General features: G+C 35.9%; 1 protein-coding gene across 1 annotated transcript in view; it reads right to left on the bottom strand.

The window, feature by feature from the left end:
• Positions 1–11,545: 11,545 nt before the first annotated feature.
• TMTC2 (transmembrane O-mannosyltransferase targeting cadherins 2) overlaps positions 11,546–17,590 on the bottom strand; it is an 850,034-nt gene continuing 843,989 nt past the window's right edge. Inside the window, exon 14 of the mRNA XM_060164648.1 lies at positions 11,546–11,617. The gene's annotated coding sequence lies outside the window, so the exon portion shown is untranslated. The remainder of the gene's footprint in view (positions 11,618–17,590) is intronic.

Genomic DNA, 17,590 nt, shown 5'->3' on the forward strand with positions numbered 1-17,590 from the left:
AAAATACTTTTTTCTTCCTATATCTGAGTTCTTTTACATAGCTAAATGCGTATAAGATTCTTTGTACTTGAATTTTATTAACTTCACCAAGATATGCTTTGCTATTTTTTGTTCTTTATCAGTTTATCATGACTAAGCTCTGACCTTTTAGACAACAATTGAAGGCCTTCTTTCATGCAAGACAACTATTCCTTTATTTTTAAATGTTATTCCTGCTCTGTTTGTAGTTTTTTCGGGAACACAATTATGTTTATGTCAGACCTTCTCTGTATGTCATAGTTACTTAATCAAGAATTTCTGTTGATCTTTTAAATTTTTTATGGTGATATATTCTGCAAGTCTGTCATCCATAATTGACTTTTCAGGCAACACATTTCTCCTTGCTTCTAGTGTGTACTCATTTTGGTAATGACAATGTTGTAATCTACAGTTTGATGAGCACTGCTCTCTGTTCTCACTTTTGATGTTATTCTTTTATCTTATTAGTTGTTCTCTGAGCAATATTTTATGGAATCAAGGGATATCTTATTTTCAGTAGTTTTAAGAATGTAGGGTATTATTTGCTTCTAAAATGTCATCTCTTCCTGGAAGAACTTTGTTTTTTTAGTGTTCTGTCATTTACGATACCTCCTTTTTCTGTTAGTATATAGAAGTAGATATCATGTTGAATCCTTATGCTTATTATTCATATACAAATGGAAGGGGTTTTTAACCACTTTACTGAGGTATTATTGACAGGTAAAAAGCTGTACACATTTAATATATACAACTCAATTAGTTTGGATATAAGTATACACCCAGAAATTCACCACCACCATCAAGACCATAAACATATCCATCACCTGCCAAAAATTTCTCCTACTCCCTTTATCATCATCATCATTATTGTTTCTGTGTGGTAAAAACACTTAACATAAGATTTATCCTTTTAGAACATTTTAAGTGTACAATAGTATTATTATTACCTATGGGCACAATGTTTTATAGTAGCTCTCCAGAACCTGTTTATCTTGCGTAACTGAAACTTTGTACCCTTTGACCATCACCTCCCCATACCTGCCTCCCCACAGCCTCTGACAGCCATCATTCTATTCTCTACTTCTAGGAACTTGACTATTCTAGATTCTACATATAAGTAAGATTATAGTGTTTTTCTGTGTCTGATTATATCACTTAGCATAATGTCCTCCAGGTCTAGCCATGTTGTTGCAAATGGTAGTATTCCCTTCCTTTTAAATGTTGAATAATATTTCATTTTCTTCTCTTCCTTATTATCATGACTAATATTATTATTATATTTCACTGTATTGTGTACTTCAACATAAAAAAAAGGCTACATACAAGAAGCCCAAGCTAACATTTTCCTCAACAGTGAAAAACTTAAAAAAGGATACCCTGTCTGGCCATTTCTGTTCAATGATTTAGTGTTTATATTTATCTGATCAGCTGACTTGGATTAGCAGGTGGGAGGCTGACTACAAGTTTCTTTCTGTTCTGTACTTCTTTATCTTCAGCCTGCTTCTCATGAATAATAGTTTGAAGAGGGGAAAAAATAGTGTATCTATAGCAGTTCCAATTCTCAACTTTGCAGTGAATTTTGTTGTTTCTCCTATAACTTCTCTCCCATATCCCTACTCCTTATAACTAAATTTAAAAGTTTCTTTACATCTTTCAGAGCTTAATTAGTTTTATAAAAATTTTTATCCTGCTAGAGATCAAAGTGAACTGTATTATTTTTTCATATTGATAAGATTGAATACACTGCATGTTTTTGTTTTTGCAGAAATTGTCTAGCTATACTGCATATGTCCTGAGGGCAAGAACTGTGGCTATGGACTCTTGAAATCTACAAATATTGCAATTTTTGAAGCATAGTATTATCCTCATAATATAATATGTTTCCTAAGTTCATTAGCAATGAGAAAAGTAGCCATTATAACAGGGGTTAGAAAACTACAGCTCATGGGCCAAATCCTGATCATGGCTCTTTTTAATAGATAAAGATTTATTGGTACACAGCAACACATTTATTTACATGTCGTCTATGGCTGCTTTTCTTTTACAACAGCAGAAAATTAGTAATTGTGACAGACCCATGGCCAGCAAAACCTATAGTATCCGCTATTTGTCCCTTGATAGAAAATAATTGCTGACCCCTGATCTATGAGAAGTAAAATGAAAAGTTATTGAAATTACATGAAGATTCTTCTCCTGCTCTACTGAGCTCAAAAATTTTGTACATCTAAGAAAGAGGAGAGCTCAAGATTTCAGGAAAACTTTATTAAAAAAGGAAAAACTAGTAGATCATTATAGGCAAAGATTCTAAGCATGCTAGGAGGAGACACATGTATAATGGCATTGAATTTGAAAGAATTTTTGTGCAAAAATATAGCATAAATAAAAATAAGTGAAATGTGAAAATACAGCCAAGGTCAAAATGGAATTGGAGAGCTCTGAAACATCAATCACAAAATAATTTTCTGTACAAAAAACTAGCTAAATAAAAGGCACAACATCTCACATATAGGATGATGTTTCTAAGACTTTCCTTAAGTCTCCAATGTCTTTTTAACAAACAAAAGCAAATCCTATTTCAGATGGAAAACAGTATTTTCCTGAAATAAATAATACGATTGTTTACAACAAAAAAGGAATTCAATGGAAATGACAAAATAAGCTTACTGTTTAAGGAAGCAGAACATTTACTTCTGCTCTTTAGAGACCAAGTTTATAATTTATCTTTCTGCATGTAAAAAGCAGAAAAAGATAAAGTAAAATTCACATATACTTTATTACTAGACAGCCATGCACTATATGCATAATTTACAAGAACAAAACAGCAAAATATATTTTTAAATCCCAATATATGGGTGTTAGATTTAAGCTTCTAATGTTGAAAACAGAAGGCAACTTCAAGTTCATTCAAGAGGTTTTATTTTTCTAAATTTTTGAAGTTTATTTTATTTATTTTTTATACAGCAGGTTCTTATTAGTCATCCATTTTGTACCCATCAGTGCATACCTGTCAATACTAATCTCCCAATTCATCATACACCCACCCACTGCCACTTTCCCCCCTTGGTGTCCATATGTTTGTTCTCTACATCTGTGTCTCAATTTCTGCCCTGCAAAACAGTTCATCTGTACCATTTTTCTAGGTTCCACATATATGCATTAATATACGATATTTATTTCTCTTTCTGACTTACTTCACTCTGTATGACAGTCTCTAGATCTATCCACGTCTCTACAAATAACCAAATTTTTACGGCTGAGTAATATTCCATTGTATATATGTACCACATCTTCTTTATCCATTCATCTGTTGATGGACACTTAGGTTGCTTCCATGACTGGCTATCGTAAATAGTGCTGCAATGAACATCGGGGTGCATGTGTCTTTGTGAATTATGGTTTTCTCTGGGTATATGCCTAGTAGTGGGATTGCTGGGTCATATGGTAATTCTATTTTTAGTTTTTTAAGGAACCTCCATACTGCTCTCCATAGTGGCTGTACCAATTTACATTCCCACCAACAGTGTAGGAGGGTTCCCTTTTCTCCACACCCTCTCCAGCTTTTATTGTCTAGATTTTTTGTTGATGACCATTCTGACCAGTGTGAGGTTATACCTCATTATAGTTTCGATTTGCATTTCTATAATAATTAGTGATGTTGAGCATCTTTTCATGTGCTTTTTGGCCATCTGCATGTCTTCTTTGGAGAAATGTCTATTTAGATCGTCTACCCATTTTTTGACTGGATTGTTTTTTTGATATTGAGCTGCATGAGCTGTTTATATATTTTGGAGATTAATCCTTTGTCCGTTGATTTGTTTGCAAATATTTTCTCCCATTTTGAGGTTTGTCTTTTTGTCTTGTTTATGGTTTCCTTTGCTGTGCAAAAGCTTTTAAGTTTCATTAGGTCCCATTTGTTTATGTTTGTTTTTATTTCCATTACTTTAGGAGGTGGATCAAAAAAGACCTTGCTGTGATTTATGTCAAAGAGTGTTCTTCCTATGTTTTCCTCTAAGAGTTTTATAGTGTCCGGTCTTACATTTAGGTCTCTAATCCATTTTGAGTTTATTTTTGTGTATGGTGTTAGGGAGTGTTCTAATTTCATTCTTTTACATATAGCTGTGCATTTTTCCCAGCACCACTTATTGAAGACACTGTCTTTTCTCCAATGTATATCCTTGCCTCTTTTTTCATAGATTAATTGACCATAGATGCGTGGGTTTATCTCTGGGCTTTCTATCCTGTTCCATTGATCTATATTTCTGTTTTTGTGCCAGTACCATATTGTTTTGATTACTGTAGCTTTGTAGTATAGTCTGAAGTCAAGGAGTCTGATTCCTCCTGCTCCATTTTTTTCCCTCAAGACCTCTTTGGCTATTTGGGGTCTTTTGTGTCTCCATACAAATTTTAAGATTTTTTTGTTCTAGTTCCATAAAACATGCCATTGGTAATTCGAAAGGGATTGCATTGAATCTGTAGAGTGCTTTGGGTAGTATAGTCATTTGCACAATATTGAGTCTTCCAATCCAGGAACATGGTATATCTCTCCATCTGTTGGTATCACCTTTAATTTTTTTCATCAGTGTCTTATAGTTTTCTGCATACAGGGCTTCTGTCTCCCTTGGTAGATTTATTCCTAGGTATTTTATTCTCTTTGTTGCAATGGTAAATGGGAGTGTTTCCTTAATTTCTATTTCAGATTTTTCATCATTAGTGTATAGGAATGCCAGAGATTTCTGTGCATTAGTTTTGTATCCTGCAACTTTACCAAATTCATTGATTAGCTCTAGTAGTTTTCTGATGGCATCTTTAAGATTCTCTATGTATAGTATCATGTCATCTGCAAACAGTGAGTTTTAATTCTTCTTTTCCAATTTGGATTCCTTTTATTTCTTTTTCTTCTCTGATTGCTGTGGCTAGAACTTGCAAAAGTATGTTGAATAATCGTGGTGAGAGTGGACATCCTTGTCTTGTTCCTGATCTTAGAGGAAATGCTTTCAGTTGTTCACCATTGTGAATGATGTTTGCTGCGGGTTTGTTGTATATGGCCTTTATTATGTGGAGGTAGGTTCCCTCTATGCCCACTTTATGCAGAGTTTTTATCATAAATGGGTGTTGAATTTTCTCAAAAGCTTTTTCTGCATCTATTGAGATGGTCATATGGTTTTTATTCTTCAATTTGTTAATATGGTGTATCACATTGATTGATTTGCATATATTGAAGAATCCTTGAATCACTAGGTTAAATCCCACTTGATCATGGTGTATGATCCTTTTAATGTGTTATTGGATTCTGTTTGCTAGTATTTTGTTGAGATTTTTGCATCTATATTCATCAGTGATATTGGTCTGTAATTTTCTTTTTCTTATAGTATCTTTGGTTTTGGTATCAGGGTGATGGTCGCCTCATAGAATGAGTTTGGGAGTGTTCCTTCCTCTGCAATTTTTTGGAAGAGTTTGAGAAGGATATGTGTTAGCTCTTCTCTAAATGTTCGATGGAACTGAACTGTGAAGCCATCTAGTCCTGAACTTTTGTTTGTTGGAAGATTTTTAACCACAGTTTCAATTTCATTACTTGTGATTGGTCTGTTCATATTTTCTGTTTCTTCCTGGTTCAGTCTTGGAAGGTTATACCTTTTGAAGAATTTGTCCATTTCTTCCAGGTTGCCCATTTTATTGGCATAGAGTTGCTTGTAGTAATCTCTCATGATCTTTTGTATTTCTGTAGTGTCAGTTGTTACTTCTCCTTTTTCATTTCTAATTTTATTGATTTCAGTCCTCTCCCTCTTGATGAGTCTGGCTAATGGTTTACCAATTTTGTTTACCTTCTCAAAGAACCAGCTTTTAGTTTTATTGATCCTTGCTATTGTTCTTTGTTTCTTTTTCATTTATTTCTGATCTGATCTTTATGATTACTTTCGTTCTGCTAACTTTGGGTTTTGTTTGTTCTTCTTTCTCTAGTTCCTTTAGGTGTAAGGTTAGATTGTTTATTTGAGATTTTTCTTGTTTCTTTTGGTGGGCTGTAAACTTCCTTCTTAGAACTGCTTTTGCTGCATCCCATAGGTTTTGGATCATTGTGTTTTCATTGTCACTTGGCTCTAGGTATTTTTTGATTTCCTCTTTGATTTCTTCAGTGATCTCTTGGTTATTTAGTAACGTTTAGCCTCCCTGTGTTTGTGTTTTTTATGTTTCTTTCCCTGTAATTGATTTCTAATCTCATAGCGTTTTGGTTACAAAAGATGCTTGATATGATTTCAATTTTCTTAAATTTACTGAGGCTTGATTTGTGACCCAAATTTGTGACCCAAGCCTTGATTTACTGAGGCTTGATTTGTGTTCTGTGCACACTTGAGAAGAAAGTGTAATCTGCTGTTTTTGGATGGAATGTCCTATAAATATCAATTAAATCTATGTGGTCTATTGTGTCATTTAAAGCTTTTGTTTCCATATTAATTTTCTGTTTGGATGTTCTGTCCATTGGTGTAAGTGAGGTGTTAAAGTCCCCCACTATTATTGTGTTACTGTCGATTTCCCCTTTTATAGCTGTTAGCAGTTGCCTTATGTATTGTGGTGCTCCTATGTTGGGTGCATATATATTTATAATTGTTATAGCTTCTTCTTGGATTGATCTTTTGGATTGATTGATCATTATGTACTGTCCTTTCTTGTCTCTTGTAACATTCTTTATTTTAAAGTCTATTTTATCTGATATGAGAATTGCTACTCCAGGTTTCTTTTGATTTCCATTTGCATGGAATATCTTTTTCCATCCCCTCACTTTCAGTCTGTCTGTGTCCCTAGGTCTGAAGTGGGTCTCTTGTAGACAGCATATATATGTGTCTTGTTTTTGTATCCATTCAGCAAGCCTGTGTCTTTTGGTTGGAGCATTTAATCCATTCACGTTTAAGGTAATTATGGATATGTATGTTCCTATTACCATTACCATTGTTTTGGGTTTGTTTTTGTAGGTCCTTTTCTTCTCTTGTGTTTCCCACTTAGAGAAGTTCCTTTAGCATTTGTTGTAGAGCTGGTTTGGTGGTGCTGGATTCTTTTAGCTTTTGCTTGTCTGTAAAACTTTTGATTTCTCCATCGAATCTGAATGAGATCCTTGCTGGGTAGAGTAATCTTGGTTGTAGGTTCTTCCCTTTCATCACTTTAAGTAGGTCATGCCACTCCCTCCTGACTTGTAGAGTTTCTGTTGAGAAATCAGCTGTTAACCTTATGGGAATTCCCTTGTATGTTATTTGTCATTTTTCCCTTGCTGCTTTCAATAATTTTTCTTTGTCTTTAATTTCTGCCAATTTGATTACTATGTGTCTTGGAGTGTTTCTCCTTGTGTTTATCCTGTATGGGGCTCTCTGTGCTTCCTGGACTTGGGTGGCTATTTCCTTTCCCATCTTAGGGACGTTTTTGACTGTAATCCCTTCAAATATTTTCTCGGGTCCTTTCTCTCTCTCTTCTGCTTCTGCGATCCCTATAATGAGAATGTTGTTGTGTTTAATGTTGTCCCAGCAGTCTCTTAGGCTGTCTTCATTTCTTTTCACTCTTTTTTCTTTATTCTGTTCCGTGGCAGTGAATTCCACCATTCTGTCTTCCAGGTCACTTATCCATTCTTCTGCCTCAGTTATTCTGCTATTGATTCCCTCTAGTGTAGTTTTCATTTCAGTTATTGTATTGTTCATCTCTGTTTGTTCTTTAATTCTTCCTGATCTTTGTTAAACATTTCTTGCATCTTCTTGATCTTTGCCTCCATTCTTTTTCCGAGGTCCTGGATCACCTTCACTATCATTATTCTGAATTCTTTTTCTGGAAGTTTGCCTATCTCCACTTCATTTAGTTGTTTTTCTGGGATTTTATCTTGTTCCTTCATCTGGTACATAGCCCTCGGCCTTTTCATCTGTCTATCTTTCTGTGAATGTGGTTTTTGTTCCACAGGCTTCAGGACTGTAGTTCTTCTTGCTTCTGTTGTCTGCCCTCTGGTGGATGAGGCTATCTAAGAGGCTTGTGGAAGTTTCCTGATGGGAGGGACTGGTGGTGGGTAGAGTTGGCTGTTGCTCTGGTGAGCAGAGCTCAGTAATTTAATCTGCTTGTCTGCTGATGGGTGGGGCTGGCTCCTCTCCCTGTTGGTTGTTTGGCCTGAGGCAACCCAACACTGGAGCTTACCCAGGCTCTTTGGTGGGGCTAATGGCAGACTCTGGGAGGGCTCACGCCAAGGAGTACTTCCCAGAACTTCTGCTGCCAGTGTACTTGTCCTCATGGTGAGACAGAGCCATCCCCCATCTCTGCAGGAGACCCTCCAACACTAGCAGGTAGGTCTGGTTCAGTCTCTATGGGGTCACTGCTCCTTCCCCTGGGTCCCGATGTGCACAGTGCTTTGTGTGAGCCCTCCAAGAGTGGACTCTCTGTTTCCCCCAGTCCTGTTAAAGTCCTGCAATCAAATCCCACTAGGCTTCAAAGTCTGATTCTCTAGGAATTCCTCCTCCTATTGCCAGACCGCCAGGTTTGGAAGCCTGACGTGGGGCTCAGAACCTTCACTCCAGTGGGTGGACTTCTGTGGCATAAGTGTTCTCCAGTTTTTGAGTCACCCACCCAGCAATTATGGGATTTGATTTTATTGTGATTGCACCCCTCCTACCATCTCATTGTGGCTTCTCCTTTGTCTTTGGATGTGGGATATCTTTTTTGGTGAGTTCCAGTGTTTTCTTGTCAATGATTGTTCAGCAGTTAGTTGTGATTCCAGTGTTCTCGCAAGAGGGAGTGACAGCACCTCCTTCTACTCCGTCATCTTGAACCAATCACATTCAAGAGGTTTTAAAAGGCTATCTGTGGGCTTCCCTGGTGGCGCAGTGGTTGAGAGTCCGCCTGCCGATGCAGGGGATGCGGGTTCATGTCCCAGCCCGGGAAGATCCCACATGCCGCGGAGCGGCTGGGTCCGTGAGCCATGGCTGCTGAGCCTGCGCGTCCGGAGCCTGTGCTCTGCAACAGGAGAGGCCTGTGTACTGCAAAAACAAACAAACAAACAAAACAAAACAAAGAAAAACGAAAAAGGCTATCTGTGATCAAAACTCTGAAAAGCTTAGACTGCAAATGTATAGTAGAGCATACTTAGCATAACTGACAGTGTTATCACAAGTTGAAAAAATATTCAAATTGAATATACAAAAATAATAACAATTTGCCTATGTGTTAGGATACATTATTCTGTTGTACACTACAGAAGTCCAACTCAAACCATTTTAAACACCAAAAAAAACCAAAGGAATTCACTGACATATAAATAAAATAATCCAAGGTATTGTTCAAAGTAATATGAAAATACTAGAATTCAGGTGACATCATCAGAATTTAGATTTTCCTCAAACACGTCTCTTCTCTGTGCTAGATTTATTTTGCCCCCCATAGGGGATCCTGGGTACTATATGCTTATATGGCCTCCTTGCTCCACAGTATAAGAAAGTGAGCTTCTCATTCTCAAGAGTTCCAGAAAAGGTCCCTGCATTACTATAATCCTATCAAATTCCTAGAATTTAAACAGTTAAAATTCTCAGTGCTGGCTAAAGCCTAACAAATTGCATTGTGTATGGGAATTAGCAGAACCATTGCAAAGAGTAATTTGTCAGTATCTGAGAGGGAGGCAGGATATTATGAGGAACATGAGTAAACTTTCTGAAGTCAAATAGCATCTCTAAACTTAAGAAACTTTGGCCAAAATATCCAATTTCTGGAATATAATCTTAGGAAATAATCAGAATAAAAATATTTTATTCATCAAAAAGTTAATCAAAACCTTATTTATCATTAGATGAAAGAGCTTCAAGGGTGCTATTATAATACTGTTTTCCAGAGTTATACATATAAAAGGTTATAGCCATCTAAAAATATCCAAAATATTTTTTAACTTCATAAAGAATAAATGATCATCTAAAATATAAATATTAATATACTTTAAATAAAATCCTTATAATTTCAAAAATTGGAAACAAAATATTCAATAATATGAAAACTTTAAATTGAGGCACATGCTTTCAAAAAATATCAATACCATCATAGCACTAAATATTATTTATTCTAATTTTTACTTTGCTGTTTATCTAAATATATATAGGTATCTTTTTGTTGTCTTTTTATCTAATTCTGTAGTGTTATTTCTTTTATTACCCTCCTTCCTGCTTGTGAATTTCTTCTTCTCCTTTCCTATTTTTTCTGTATTTTTTTATACTATGCAGTTCATCAAATAGAAATTATTTTCTATTCAGCAGTAGATTATACTCTGAGGATTTTTTTTCCTTTTAGATTACTGAGTGCTTTGTCCAGTATCTTTCCTCATACCCATGGCACTTTTTGCTCATGGGCCCTATGTTGTTTTGTGTTGCTTTTCTTCTTACTCATCATCAGTCGAGACTCAGTGTTTGCCAACAGAAAGAATGGAGAAATTTTTCTTGATCTCAGTCTACATTTGTATGGTGGTCCTTTTTCAGATCTACAACTGAACTACCCAGGGGTCCATCCTATCACTTAGCAATTGCCACTTCAAACCAAGAAGTTTTTCTGTTTTTTGTTTTATTGTTATTTTTTTTAATTTGAAGACTCTGCATGTGTGCAGCAATCATTTCCATGAGAGCTGAAAAGAACAGTGTAGAGGGTGCACCATCATCACCAAACAGTTGTTGAGGAATAGAAAGAAATACTTTGTGTTCCTGAGTTAGAAATTGACTCCCAACCATGTGCATTTTTTCCAGGCAATCTCTGTACATTAATCTGTTTTTGCTATGAAACAAACAACCTCAGTATCTCAGTGGTTTAAAGTAACATGTAATTTGCTTACTTCTTGGTTCATTGGTCAGCTGGGTGGTGCTGCTTCAGGTCTGTTCCATGTGTCTCCCACCATCCTTGTTTCTAGGACATGTCTTTCTCATGGAGACTGATAGAAGTGTAAAAGGAACAAGTAGAAACAGTATACTTCATAATATCTTGGTTTAAAAGTGGCACACTGTCATAACTGTCCACATTTCATTGGCCAAGGCACGTTACATGGTCAAGTTCAAAATAAATGGAGCAGAAAAAGACACTTTGCCCATTCTAGTGAGAGCAACCTACTGCAAAGTCAAATAGGAACATGCATCAATTAATTCTATTATAGAGAGGGAGTGAAGAATTGGTAATCAATTGGCAACACCTACCACATTTTGTTTCATGAAGCAAACCCAAGCTTCATCTTGTGTTGTAGCATAAGCAGATTTTACTGTTAATAAATCTAATCTGCTTTATAATGTATGTCAATTTCTTTCAGATTCTCTCATTAAATCATCTGTCAATCTGGGCTTTTTGTGCTGCAAGTTTTTATCTTACTCTTTGTGTCCAATGGTATGTTATGAATGAGATCTTGTTGGAGCTTGTTAGAAAGTCATAAGGTTGAACTGATGACCTGCATTCTGTTTTGTTTTTTAAAACTGGAGTTGAACTAGACTTCTGTTTGAGAAGGATACAAAAACAGTTTTCAAGTTATATGTGGAAATATATAACTTTTAATCCTATAGATAGTACAAAGCAATTTTGTAAACTGGGATAAGCCTAGATTCTCTCTTAGCTTCAGTAGTTTCATCTGTAAAGAAAGAAAATTAGTTACTGAAGTTAAAACTTGTGTAATGGCATATTCTTCAGTAATGTAGTAAACAAAATATTTTCCAATAAATTGTTAATCATGTGCTACCAAACAAATGAACAAAAACACTTTCTTATCTGTAAATTATATCTTTGGAAAAAATCTCATATTTTTTCAATTACTCTAGTTATTGAAATGCATTAAAATTAAAATTCTAATTAAAATTAAAATTCTAATATTTCTGATTTATTTCCTCTGGGAAGAGGCTGAAGGGAACCTTATAGGGTATGGAAATATTCTATGTCTTGATAGAGATGTGGGTTACATCGGTGTATGCATTTGTCAAAAATTTTTAAAAAGTGTACAATTAAAATTTGAACATTTCACTATATGTAAATTCTGTTATAAAAAAAGAACTGCAAACAATTTTTTAATTAGTGTTTGTTTTTAACAATGGCATGGGTTATCAATTCTCAAACTACTTTTTGTATATCATATAGGTTTGAGCAAATAAGTAAACCCATTAAAAATAAGAGGAGTCAGGGCTTCCCTGGTGGCGCAGTGGTTGAGAGTCCGCCTGCCGATGCAGGGGACACGGATTCGTGCCCCGGTCCGGGAGGATCCCACATGCCACAGAGCGGCTGGGCCTGTGAGCCATGGCTGCTGAGCCTGTGCGTCCGGAGCCTGTGCTCCGCAACGGGAGAGGCCACAACAGTGAGAGGCCCGCGTACCGCAAAAAAAAAAAAGAGGAATCAGGGAGAACATTATTGAAGAATTTTCCTCAGCTTGTCCACTGAGAGGGTATAAAACAGTGACATACCAATAACAGTGGGCTTATTCAGAACACAGATCTTGGTTTCCAACAGTCATTTTCCAATAAAGGGAAACAGGGCTCTTGGAAAATAGACTCAATCTAAGTACAGGAAAAGTGAATCTTTCCTGGAACACTTTATTATGCCATAAGTGAATACAATGTCTAAATAATGATGGGAACATATGAAAAGTATATAAATGCTAGCTTTAAGGCATTTAAATTGGACAATCTAGGATATTTTGAACATCAAAATATGTAAATAGCAGTAAGGAACTAAAACCCATTGAATAAAACAAGAATCCATGAAGCCATGCAGACAGGAAGGAAGGAAGGAAGGAAGGGTCGTTCCTTGAAGTAGGCTGTTCACAAATAATAACAGAGGAAGTGATGGGCTAGAGGCAAAAGAATATTTGGCAAGGCGGGAAACCTTGAGAAGCTCATTGAGGCTTCCAGGGTAGACTGTGAAGTCTGACTGGATGAAATGAAGGTAAAGAAGTAGGTAGTAGGCTAAAGGGTCCTACAGGCTGAGTTAAGGGTCTTGGATTTTTTTTCCTTTAAGAGTCATGGAGACCCACTCGTACTTTAAGCAGTACATTGGCATGATCAGATCTGTACTTTAGAATGATCATATTCACGTCAACGTGAAGCACAGAAGATTCGCAAAGAAGCTACTGCAGGAATATTGCTGAGAGACAATAATGGCCCAAGTTGAACTAGTGGCAGTGTGAATGGGTAGATGGGGACAGATTTATGGCTGTTAGGCAGCTGGAATTTACAGGACTTGGCATCTGACTAGATGAAGGGTAGAGGGAAAGATGTTCTGGTTTTCTGGTTTGGACAGCTGGATGGACAGAGAGTACTACTCAAAAGGTAGAAAACACAGAAAAAGGAGTGAGTTTCTTAATCTGTGTGTTTCTTTATCTGTGAAGCTGGCATTATTTTAATTATTGTGTAGGGTTGCCTATACTACACTAAGAACTAAATCCCTGGCACAGAGATGTTCAATAAACAGCAGCAATTATTTTTATGTACAAAGTTGCATAGAAGCAGTTAGCCATTGGCAGCGGGAGACAAAGTGGTTACCAAGCATGTCAGAGAAGGCATTGCAGGGCTATTGAGCTGGGCCTTAAATGATGAGTAACAAATCACCAGGGCATAAATGGAGGGATGGGTGATGGGAAACCAAGATGAATGTTCTTCCTCTGTGATCCCATAGCACCTGGGCATCCTTTTCTCTTTTCCTGTGAGATCTTTGGGACCAGGGTCTGTGGACTTACTCACTGTTGTATCTGTACCTAACACAGTACCTGCCACAGAATAATGACATGGAATAATCATTTGTTAAATGCCTGAATGAATCAAAGAATGAATAAATGGACAAATGAAAGCAAAACTAAATAAAAGGCAGCTTGAAGTATTACAAGAGAAGGAATTTAGAGGTTTATCACACACATCCACTTGCCTTTGTCCTCTAGGTAAAAAAACATTGTCCTTTCAGTTCTCCGAAAGCACTACACTCACTCCAACTCCAGGGCCTTTGCACCTGCCTGAAATACTCTTTCCCCTTCTACCCAGAATTAATGCCCCTTATCCTTCACATTTCAGGTCAGTCATCCTTTCAGCAGGGAAGGATTCTTGCCAATACAAAGTCAGTCCCTCTACCATTTTACCCTCCTAGCACCAGGCATCTGTACTGTATCATTCTCACTTAAAAGTAGCTCTATATTTATGTCTATGACATATGTCTATGACATGTCTATGACGTTCCTTTAGTAACTGTTTCCTTCAGTAGACAGTAAACTCCAAAGGACAGAATCATGTCTGTTTTTTATTCACCATTGGATTCCCAGTGCCTAAAGTACAGTGCCTGACACATAAAATAAAATTTGTTAAATAGATACATGAATTAAAAATGGTCTCATCAGCAGTTAGTTGGTTCATTTCAGCACTCTGTATACAGTAGGGCTCAGTAAGTAAGAGTTGTTTGTTAAATGAAAGATTAGAACTGATTTTCTTTCCCAAATTTGTAAACGGTTGTTAACTAGTATGCTTGAAGTAAATAAATTCATTCCTACAAATTAAAAAACAATAGAAATGATGGAATTAGAAAATCAATGAATGCTAAAATGATTGAGTATAATTTTGCTAAGAAAAATGGTATTTACATAGTTTCAAAGTATCTCCTCACAAAGTACTTAATAATTATGAAGAGGAAAAGGAAATATAGTGACTTCATAGTAGATAAACTTTGCAGATAACCTTTAACCATATGATTAAATTAATATCACATGCCTTTTACATGATGCCTTGAGTAGGACACAATATCCCTTCTGTGATATTCCTGACAAAAATGTAATAGCTGAAACTGATGATAAACATCAGACAAATTCATGTTGAGGTATTTCACAAGATAGTGACATATATATGTGTGTATACACACACACATGCATACACACTGTGTATTAGAGAATTATGTAAAATGTTAAATATCCTGATCTTGATAATTATTCAATCATTATGTAAGGGAATGTTTTTATTCTTAAGGCATAAAAGTGGAAGGATTTAGTGGTAAAAGGACATGTGGATATACAGCAAGGTCCTACTGTATAGCACAGGGAACTATATTCAATATCCTGTGATAAACCATAATGGAAAAGAATGGAAAAGAATGTATGAATATGTATAACTGAGTCACTTCACTATATAGCAGAAATTAACACATCATTGTAAATCAACTATATTTCAATAAAAAAAGAACATGTTTCCAATTTACCACGCACAAATACACACTATTCTGTTCTCCACCTTAGGCAAGACTCATGGCTTAAGGAGTTTGAAGTAGGAGCAGGAATACAATCTATACTTTCATTCCTCCTTTTCTCTGCAACTGGCAAGGAACAGTCAGAGTAAGGGAGGGGATGGTGTTTGGCTAATAGTTGAGTGTGGCAGGGTTCATTGTACAGCCTCTTAACAAATCCTAAAAAGTAGTTATGTCTCCAGTTGTTTGTTGGTCTCTTTAGAAAGCCTCTGTTTTCAGCTGGGGCCCCACCTGTCTATTAAGAAGGAACAAGAAGTATCCCATTTATTATTCTATGATATCAGCTTATATTCCTAACATTCAAAGTCTGGGTGAAGTAATTACACCCTTATATAGTGTGTGTAAAATACAGATTCTTTACAAGCTTGAACTCACTATATACACTGACCCTACCCTAAACATCATTCCACATTCATATATATATATATGTGAATATGTATGTATACATATATATATATATTTAAAAATAAAGCCTATATATATATGGGCTTTATTTTTAAATATAGAGCCCAGGTCTGATATTTGAGTCAATTAACTCTGCTACTAGAAATCTTTATTTATAAAGCAAAGTTTATGCTGCTCCATAGACGTTACATTTCCCAGATACTCTCATGGTCCTTAGAGAGCCACTGGCAAAAACTATTACCAAGCAGAAAGAAAGCTAAAGAAGTCACTGAAGCGTGGTGTCAGAGAGCTCTAAATAAGGAAAACAACGATTTATAGAGTAACTATGGAAAGAGAACATGTGGGTGTGAAGAATAAAATTGGCTCTGGAGGTTTCACTACAAATATATTGCCATCAATTTTTCTGGAGAGGAGGTAGAAGATTGCCTGATGACATTAAAATGCAGTGCAGATTGAAAGCAGCAAACATGCAGGAGACCAAAGTAACCCCAAAATAAAACTACCTCATTCATAATATTTATATCTATATAGCCGTGAACCAGCAATCTACTTGCCAACTGCATTTTCCTTTCGTAACCAGATGATGTGTGTCATATAGACATCAAATTCCACCCAGAGTCAGGATATGTGACTTTACAATCAAACACTTAATATTTGGAGCAGAAAAGGTTATGTTTGTTTTATGTACAAAGAAAATAATGTTTCTCTGAAACAGTCATGCACTCATTCAGTATGTAACATACAACGGCCGCTATGAAGAGAAAATATACTAAACAAATAACCATGAGGCCAAACAAAGTTATCTGCTTTGGATTCTACTACTCATAGTCCCAAGATTGTAAACAAATAACTTTTTTGTCTTAGTATACTTATTTGTAAAATAAGATAATTTTCAGGGTCATTTGTGTCATTTCTAACAATTGTGAAATTCTGATTTCAAATACTGGTAGAAAATATCTTTTAGAGCCTCTTATTCCAGAGAGAAAAATAGTCAATTTTAAATTCTTTAGGTCATTATGAACCCATTGCAGCTTTTTTTTAAATTAGCCTACTACAACAAAGAACCTGATTTGTTCAAAATTAAGAATATGCAAGGTCCTCAACTAAGGCAGGCACCTTGAAAGATGATGCTTGCCATTCTTAAAACCTTACCTTGCCTTGTTTCTAGAGCAATAACTGGGGGCAAGTCTCAGCGTGGCCTAACTAAGGAAATACCATATCTGGGGCAGGGGTTGGGTAACTTTTTTTTACCTTGTTCCGTCTGTTGAAAAGGTCTATAAGAAATTATATAACAATAAGAACATCTACAGGTCAAATATTTTTTTCTAAATACAATTCTCCACTAAAAGGAACCCTAGGCTCCTTAGAAGAAAAGACTGATTTTAGGGCTGAGAAAGGGAAGGTACATGAGACTGGAATATTTTGTCATGCTAGAAAATAAGAAAATGCTCTAAGAATGATGGGACATGTCAAAAGGACACAGGGATTATCTTGAGGGACTCATACTGGTCACTCTAGGAACATCAAAAAATAATAACAATAGATTTTAACTCATTCAAGAAACAATGGTCTATAAGTCCATACTGACTTACATGCATGCATGGATGTGTTTCTTTTACTGAGGTTGAATGCCAAATAAAAAGTATAGAAAAAGTTGATGCTGTGAGAAAATAATCAGTGGATACTTAAACGAGAGGGTAAAAGTTAAATGAAGGATAGAATAATTGCATAAAATCAAAGTATATATCTCTCCCACATTACCTAAGAACAAAGGAGGAAAGTGGAATTTTATAGTGGAGAAACGCTTATAGGCAGATGCCACCTTAACCACATGATCAAATTTACTATACTGGAGCAAATTAATACCATGCATTTCCTGATATAATGTCATGAGAAATATTCCACCCCTCTTCTGTCATATTCATGTCCCATATAC

This window comes from Lagenorhynchus albirostris, chromosome 11 (genome assembly GCF_949774975.1).
Source record: "Lagenorhynchus albirostris chromosome 11, mLagAlb1.1, whole genome shotgun sequence".
NCBI lineage: Eukaryota > Metazoa > Chordata > Mammalia > Artiodactyla > Delphinidae > Lagenorhynchus > Lagenorhynchus albirostris.